The sequence below is a fragment of the Nicotiana attenuata genome, unplaced genomic scaffold (assembly GCF_001879085.1).
Source record: "Nicotiana attenuata strain UT unplaced genomic scaffold, NIATTr2, whole genome shotgun sequence".
NCBI classification, from domain to species: Eukaryota; Viridiplantae; Streptophyta; class Magnoliopsida; order Solanales; family Solanaceae; genus Nicotiana; species Nicotiana attenuata.
In genome coordinates, this window is record NW_017670312.1 from 427,288 (window position 1) to 436,748 (window position 9,461).

Below are 9,461 nucleotides of genomic sequence, written 5' to 3' on the forward strand. Positions count from 1 at the left end.
CTTCCTTTTACATTTTCAATATCGAGGAAAAGCCTTACTCTTGATAATCTGATGGATAAAACTATCTAAATAAATCTTGAATCCCTCTAATCACGTTTCATTAAGGATAACAAACATATCAACGGTCGCTATTTATTTCTAAGATCCTAAGTGGACGTTTGGACATAAGAATTGTGAAATTTTGAAAAAGTAAAAACAATTCGAAAAAAGTGAAATTTTGTAAAGGAAAAATGACACTGTATAACGGCTGTAAAAATAATAGCCGAAAAAATGTATATAATTTGTATATTTTTGTATATATATATATATATATATATTCTATATGTTATATACAAAAATTATACAAATTTTATACACTTTTACGGTTACCAAATATAATAGTTTCTGGGGCGGGCTAAAAGTGATACATACCTTTTTTTATTGGGATTTTTACATTCCTATCCCACTTAGGAAACCTTTTTACCCTACATGTTTAAGGTTTGAGTAAATTACATTTAGTATACCAAATTACCATTTCTATATCATATCTAATTAAGGTTATAATTAATGAGATATTTTCTACTCCTTAATTAAAGCATTTCCGTTTTTTTTCAGTACTAATCCCTCACTTTCTCTCTCCTAACCCCTCATCCCCGTACCCCCACGTTCTTTTTACCCTCCCACGTTCTTTCTACCATTGCCCTTCTTCTGAAACCACCCAAATTCCCTCTAAATTCAAACAAAACTCAACAAACCCTTTAAACAAATTCCTATCCACATTTTTATTTAGTTGAAGTGCATCAACGAAGAACAAGGAAGGTTCGAAAAAGAGTCCAAAAAAAGTTGAAGTTAAACCATGAAGAACATCAAATCTCCCAAAAAAATACCTAAAAAATCTACAGTAAGTGATATCCCCCTCTTTTGATTTCGGTGTTTTAACATCAAAATCACCACAAAAATAAGTAAAATCTACACATGCAATGGAACCTACTACTCACAGTTCATCTCCTAGACAAATTCGTGCCGAGATGAGAACAAAGCAAATGCACGATGTAGATGCTGGAGGAAGTGCTACACCAAGCGGCAAACAACTGTCTTAATTTTGTAGATTATTTGTAGTTGTAATTTTCTACTGTTTATAATTGTAGATAAATTGTAGATTATTTTTTGCAGAAGATTTTGTGGAAGTTTTAGTCGTTTTGGATTTGTGAAAACAGAAAACAATGCATCTACAATCATAATACAAATAATCTACAATTTATCTATAAAATATCTACAAACTGGATACATTGAATTTTAATATCCCAATTCCCATTTCAATTGTAGATAATTTGTAGATATAGTAAAAATTTTGTAGTCATCCATTTTAGGATGTTAGACATTGTAGTTAAATTGTACTATAACTGTTGCAATTAGTAGAAATTTGTGAAAATAATACTGCTTCGTACATAATTAAACTTATTTGTATTTTATTTGACTAGATTTTGTTCTAAACATAGATTGTAGTTTTATTTAAAGACAACATTTTGAAATCAATAATTTCTAATCATAGATTGTAGTTTATTTTGTCGTATAAATGTAGTAACTTTGTAGATAATTTTGAAAACAACATTGCTTTATCCTTTCATTAAACTGATTTGTAGTTTAATTGTAGGCAAATGTAGTAATTTTGTAGATAATACCGTAAAACCATAATTCTATGCAATTTCGAACTATACAAAGCAGCACTTATGTTATCGTTGGTGATTGCCAATTCCATATTGAAATCTCGTACACTTATACATAACAGATATGAACCTAAGTTTTTATTCTCCTTTTTGGTCTCCATATACACACGAACCCCCATATCATTCTAAATTTTTTTATTTTTTTTTTATTTCTAGATTGAGAGAAAAAAAAGATGAAGAACAGATATATGATCGCCAATTTGATTTCTGAAAACGACGAAGAACATAATATAGCAATTTTGAGTTGTTGAATCTCGAAGATTTGAATTCTACAATTTGAATTCAGTTTGTTGAAGCTGTTCGTAGTTTGTTGAAGCTGTTCGTACTTTTTTTTTTGTTAAATTTTTGAATCGTAGTTTAAGAGTAAATTACGTAGATGTGAAATCTCCTTTCCGTTTCAAAACTTGAATTTAATGTAGAATAAATCAATCTCAAGATTCTTTCCTGATTTTTCGCGCGTTATTAAGAGAAGATTCTGCCCTATTAATTCCTAATAAACGAATGTTACATAAATTGTAAGAAAAATGTGGGTTGTGCGGGTAATTTAGATACTATGCACATATTTGATAATAAAGTTTCATATATGGTATAGGAAGGAAAAAATCCTTTTTTTATTTATGGCCAAACGGGCCCATCTTCATACCATAGTATAAAAGCTACTCATTGCTAATATCGGGGAAAAAGAATCATACAAGCACGAAATGCATGCTTATATATATAAAGTTTATTTATGAAGACCTCCCAAAAATTTAAAAACTTATTTCCACTTATAAAACGAATTTTGTCTTTAAATTTTGCGGTTGTGAAACAAAATTCGCATGCATTAGTATCTCCAAAAAAAAAAAGGAAATGGAAATGACGTGCCTCCTCATGTGTGTTCTTCATTTAGACTTTCCATGTATGTTACTCCATCTTTGAAAAGACTGATTACAAAATTAGGCATTTCCAAAAACAGAAAATAATAAAATATTATCTTAACCAAGAAATAACGCTCAAAAATACAGATCTATGAAAACAATCATAACGTCAGTCAAAGTGTCACTCAATGATTATGATTAGTGATTGTGAGTCCGGAACCGAAATGTGGTTTTCTTGGATTCAAAGTACACAAATAAGTAGTAAAAAAAAGTTATATTTTTATATATAATGTCACAATACCTGGCGCTATACATTAACGGTAACTGCACCGTTAATATATAGCGCTATTTATTGTGGCGCTATACTGTAAAAGCTGACATGGTCCAAATATAGTGCCACAATAAGTGACGCTATACCCTTTTCTTACTTTTGCAATCAATAACAAATCTATAAACAAATTAAATTGCTTCTTCCACTGTTGATTGGACATTACTTTTGCTATACCCCTTTGTTACTTTTGATTATTTTCATTCTTCAGTAGATTTGTTATTGATTACAAAATTAAATTGCTTCTTCATTAATTGCATACATTAATTGATTAAAATGAGATTCTCATAAATCCTTTTTTTTCGGAAACTTTATGTACTTTACTTCTTTTTTAATTTTCAATTATTTTTTTTAATTGCAAAATTAAATTGCTTCTTCACTGGACAGTTACTCGTCATTATGACATATATATAAAGGATAATCTTATGTGCCTTTTGTACCCTTTAATTTATTTTCTCAGTATGAAGAAGCAATTTAATTTATTTACTGCAAAAGTTAAAATGAGATTTGTTATTGATTGCAAAGTTTGGAACATGATCTTCGGTAATTAAGTGAAGTAAAGCTTTCTACCTATGCTAGTCACCTAATTAAAAGAAATTAAATATCATAATGATGAGTAACTGTCTAGCACAATCAGCGATAGTTATTATAGCACACTTCCTGTTAGGCAATCATTCATATGATATGTGTGTGTGTGTGTGGTGTGTGTGTGTGTTGAGGAGAGAGGAGAGAGAGAGAGAGAGAGAAGAGAAGATTTACTATTATGGCTAGTACACGACAAACATCATGTTTCTTGATGTAGAAACTGCATCTTCCGCAGAGTCGGCGCTAATTGAATTTGATCAGCTGAACCACCGCATCACCGTTGATTGTTCAAGTTCTCGTACAATTCGCCAATCCCCTGATAGAAACACCATACCACATAGGTTCTCAAGTGAGCTAATGGAGAAAAACAACAGTGGGTGTCACATTAGAATATGAAATATTTGACATGCCCATAGTTACTAATTTCGCGAAAAAGGCAGTGAAGGAAGAATAGATACCTTAAGTTCATTGGAATGCCACCAAGGCGAAAAATAGAGGGTGTGCTGATACCAGGCCTGAAAGGCTACTTAACACAAATGCAAGAATAGTTAAAGCAAATCAACACTAACTGAATCAATTATGCACGTTCCTAAACTACGGTAAACGAACCCAAATAATCAAACACAAATACGAATGATTGATTCGAAGCAGAAACAAAAGTGTTGCATTGCTGCAATCCTGTTAATCTGTAAATTAGAGAAAAACAAAATAAAATGGACAAATCTAACCTGGTGCAGATCTCACAAATGTATCACCTTCTCATTACACCAACCTTTGCACGCATCTCCGTGTGCATATCTGAAGAAAACAGACAATCCAAAAACAGTTGTAAAGACGTTTAAGAAAAAAAAAAACTTAATATAATGCATTGTAGGAAAAGATGAGTACTAGAGAAAAGTAATCAAGTTTAAATTCAAAAATGACTAGAGTAGTATATTAGCCACCATACAGGAATTCAGACATCCTAATATGTTTAACAGAGTAAGGGTTAGACATTGTATCTTCCCTTTTCTTTCCCTCTCCCAAAGTTTACTGTATTCAAATATCAAACATCCAATTCAAGAGAGAAACTATCCGTCAAATGCCGGAACAGAGCACTGTGCAGTTTAATTCATGTAATTCGTAGTAAATCTAACTTAGCCACTGTGTCAGCTTTAACCATTCACAAAAGATTCTGGCAAGACACTTTGATTAATCTTTAATAGAAGTTACATAATTTCTAGAATCTAAATGAAAAAGAATGAGGGGCAGGATCCTCGCATTTTTGAGGTGAAGTTAGTAAATTTGAAATAAGAAACAAGGTTCAAGGCCCAAAAGACAAAAAGGAACCCATATGAGCCTACTTTCACGGTTAGATATATAAACAAAACAGAAATTGTACAGGCAGTAAAAACAAGCTATAAGAGCAGCGCAATGAAAAAAGATATGTCACAAATTCTTGAGAAGCAAGATTCAGATATCAGTACTCGTAGCATATCCTCCACATGCCATATCCGCCTTAGGCAGAATCTTTTGGTACGCAGATATCAATTTTAAATCGCCATGTGACCATTGAAATAAAATTACTCTGTAGAAAAGAGACTAAATAGACTTTGCATGCATAACACAAATTTGAATTTGGAAAAAATACCAAGTTTTACATTAAGCCTGTCAGAAGCACAAGCATCATCAACAGACAAAACACCAATTCTTTTGCATACCAACAGAAAATACTAAGCCGTCGTTTCAATTTATTGTTAGTTAAGTTTATTTTATGGTGTCCTTGGTCCATGGGTCGTGAACTTCTTTTGGGAGAAGAGTAGATGACGGTATCTGGGGAATAAGCATGGGCTAACTCTATGTGGGCATGGAGTGCAAGAAAATATGAAAGACTTTTAAATGTGTGGTTACACATCCTAAAAGTACAGATGTGTATATATACAAAATGTCCCTGAATCTTTGGTCTTAAAATATGCATGCATGAATGTTTGGAGTTAAAAAGCTACCAAATATAGAAAGCGACATTCTTTTTAAATAGACTAAAAGAAAAGTAAGGCACATAATTAAAACGGTAGAGCTAATAGTAATAAACAAAGAAAGGTCCACAAACCTTAAACTACGCAGGCAAGAGCAAGGAGTTTCCATATTTGAATCCATCATCTCATCTTGGCATATCCTGCATTCTACATTTTCCTGCAGTCAAACAGCACCCAGAATCTTGGACAGCAATCAGCTGTCGGGTCATTGATCGTCCAAGATGCCCAACTGATTTCTGGATTCCTGCTCTCAATTGCAGCCTCTTAAAGTTGATTCAGTAGCAACCGATCAACAGAAAACAAAGTGATCCCCCAACTTTGGTCTTGCAATTCGGTTTAGGCTAACAACTTTCACAGACTAGATATGAATGGGACAATAAACTTATGCCTTGAACAATCTCTTATGCAGCAGAATTTTCTGAAAGTAGAACATAAAAGAGCTGCCTTTTAGAACACAAAAAAGTTGTTCTAAAGAATTGATCAGAAAGCCAACATACTTATAAAGAGCATTCATTACTACTAATTAAAAAAAGGCAAAGCAATACGAAGAATACAGATATTTATTCTAAGAATCAAAACAGCTGATGAGTTTCATCTCTATAAACTACAGAAACAACACTAGGAAATAGAATGAGACAATTTTAACAATGACAAATAAGCAGTTAAGGCATATGGAAACCTCAAACGGGACCCAAAAAAAAAAAAAAAGAAACACAAGTAATCCGAAATGACAAAAAGACAAAATCAGAAATCCTGAATAAACATTGCAAAAAAAGGACACAAAACAAAACAAAGAACAAAAATGGGTAGAAAGATTGAAACTTTGGAAACCCCAAATGAGAAAAAGCAGCTTTTGAAGCAATAGCACAACAAAGTAGTAGAAATAAAGAAATAAGACAGGTGAAGGAAAACCACAGTTGCCAAAAAGTGATTTTTAGCATAAATAACAGGTTATAACCAAACAAACATCAATAAAAAAGGGAAATCAAGAGATGTTACGAGAATGAAAGAAAAACAAAGAAGAAACTTACAAGAAAAGGGATTGTATATCTTCAAGTAAGAAGATTAGCACTCAAATTCAAGAATTACAAAAATAGCAAATTAAATAGAACAGGAGATACAGTATGTATTTATACTTCAAGAGGGGAAGCCTTACAAATATAAAAAGTTAATTGAAAGAGACCCTCATATGAGAATAACAATTTAGTTTGAACCCCAAACCAAAAAAAAAAAAAAAAAAAAGAAATTAGTATTAGTATAGTAGAGTAGTAAATATTTTCAGTTATAGCCATTCAAATTCAAAGGGGTCTCTTTCTTCTAGTCTTTTGTTTCATGCCCCACTCCATGTATCAAATTTGAAACCCACCCCCCCCCTCTCTCCAACCACCCACCCCACCACGTCCTCCCACTTCCATGGACGGGGGCCACTTCTGAGTGGTACCCACCAAGGACCTATTAGGTATTTTATTAGTTAGTTTATTTTTTTTTATTTTTTATTTTTGGTCCACAATATTTCATTTTTTTTCAAATAAGAAATGAATTTTTTCTTTCGCAAAGTTGTCTTTGGAGTTAAGAAAGCCCATGAGTAGTTTGCTAATATTTCAATGAGCAAATTAGGGTTATTATCGGTTAATTTCATTGTTAATTAGTGCAAAAGGTGAATCTTTCAATATGTGTAAAAATAGCAAAAAATTCACTTAAAGTGGATCGGAAGAGTTACTATATATCTTACATTAGAATGTGGGAATCTCTAATAACTACTTGAAATTAATAAAGAAAAAAGCGACACTAACACTGAAAATTGACTTATATTGAATTTTTTTGCATGCATCCTTATTCTTATCGATTTCAATGTACCAAAGACTCTAATCGATATTTGATTAATTTTATTTAAATTCAACTTTCAGACTTTTTCTCTCACTTGATTTGAATATATGTACACACATCTCATTACCTATTTTTGTGTCCTATATTTTCTTTTTGTTTTTAAGAGAATAACATATTTTATATGTAATAATTAACCTATTTACTTTTGTTGCATGCTTTTTAAGTCACAAAAATCTACTTTTATTTAATTTTCGCAAGTAAAAAGAAGAAATATTTATACCAGTAGTACTTCTCCATTCACTTTTACTTGTCCACTATCACTAAAATTACATTTTAACTTTTTACTTGTCTATTTACAAATCAAAAAAAATATAATATTTGTTTCTGTTTTATTGCTTATCAGTTAACTACTCATTCCCCAATATTATTTTTTAATACTTTTTAAAGTGTTATTATTATTATTATTATGAGTAAAATTATAAAATACATATTTCATTTTTTAGGAAGTGCAAAAAAATCAAAGTGGACCAACTAAAAATAAACGGGGAGTGATACCAGCTGTACTACTCCCTATCGATCCATAATAGGTGACCAAATTTGTGCTTGGGCACGCCTATTAAGGAAATACTAAATTTTGACAAAAAATTTAGTGTGATTAAACTATCCTTAATTAAATAATTGCAGCAATAATTTAATGTGATGAGTAAAAGACTTTTTAGGATCCCGTAGCATAACGGTAATTTTGGAAAACAAATTGAATATTTTCTTGATTATAAAATGGACACTTATTTGACTAAAATAAAAAAATTAAATTGTCACTTATTGTGAAACCGGAGGAATACTGCATAGGTTGTGGGAAGAGGGGTTCAGAGACTCCTCAAGTTCCAAGAATTTTTTTAATACAAAGATTTTTAATGATTGCTTGTTAGTTGGTTTAAATGAGCACAATAATACCTGCGGTTTAATAATTGTAATACAGCTCAACATATGATTTACCACTCAATGAAGTTGAATAATTGTAATTTCAGTTACAATATCCTTGATTAATGCAACTCGTCTTTAATAATAGTTTCATTAATTTAGTGATCATTGTATTTGTATCCTATGTGCTGGTTAAATTGCATGTACCGAAATATTTGCCTTTATTTCAATTTTCAATTAGATTTTGCATCATTGTAAAGCCTAATGGAATTTACAATATGAATTCAAGAAGAAGTGGAATTAATAGACGTCGGAGTCAGGATTTGAAATTTATGGGTTTGACGTTTGTAATCCTTTTAAGTTATAGCGTTCTAATTAATATTTTTTATTTATATATATTCAATGGATTTTAAAAAAAATATATAAAGTATGAACAAAAGTTTATTAGTTTGGCCGAACTCGCATCGACACTGTAGGTCTGCCCCTGGTTTCTACAGAAAGGGTAGAGCTAAAGTTTAAGTATGGATACAGCTGAACTATCGTTTTTATTCACATAGTGTAATCTGTTAATAAACATAAAATATGTAAAAATACTAAATTTAAAAAACTCATAAAAGTTATCAACAATTTAAAAGGAGAACTCAAAAATTAAATTTCTGACTCCACCTGCGTAGAGTCCGGAATCAAAATGTGGTTCTTTTTGGACTCAAAGTACACAAATAGTGGTAAAAAAAAAAGTTACATTTTTATATATAGTGCCACAATACCTGGCGCTATACATTAACGGTAAATGCACCGTTAATGTATAGCGCCATTTATTGTGGCGCTATACTGCAAAAGCTGACATGGTCCAGGTATAGTGCCACAATAAGTGGCGCTATACCTTTCTTACTTTTGCAATCAATAACAAATCTATAAACAAATTAAATTACTTCTTCCACTGTTGATTGGACATTACTTTTGCTATACCCCTTTGTTACTTTTGATTATTTTCATTCTTCAGTAGATTTATTATTGATTGCAAAAATTAAATTGCTTCTTCATTAATTGCATACATTAATGGATTAAAATGAGATTCTCATAAATCCTTTTTTTTTTCGGAACTTTATGTACTTTACTTTTTTAATTACAACTTCAATAGACTATTGTCGGCGCATTTTTATTTTTTATTTTCTAATAAAAAGTAAGAATTGAGAAGTCTCGGAAAAAATTACTCTCCAAA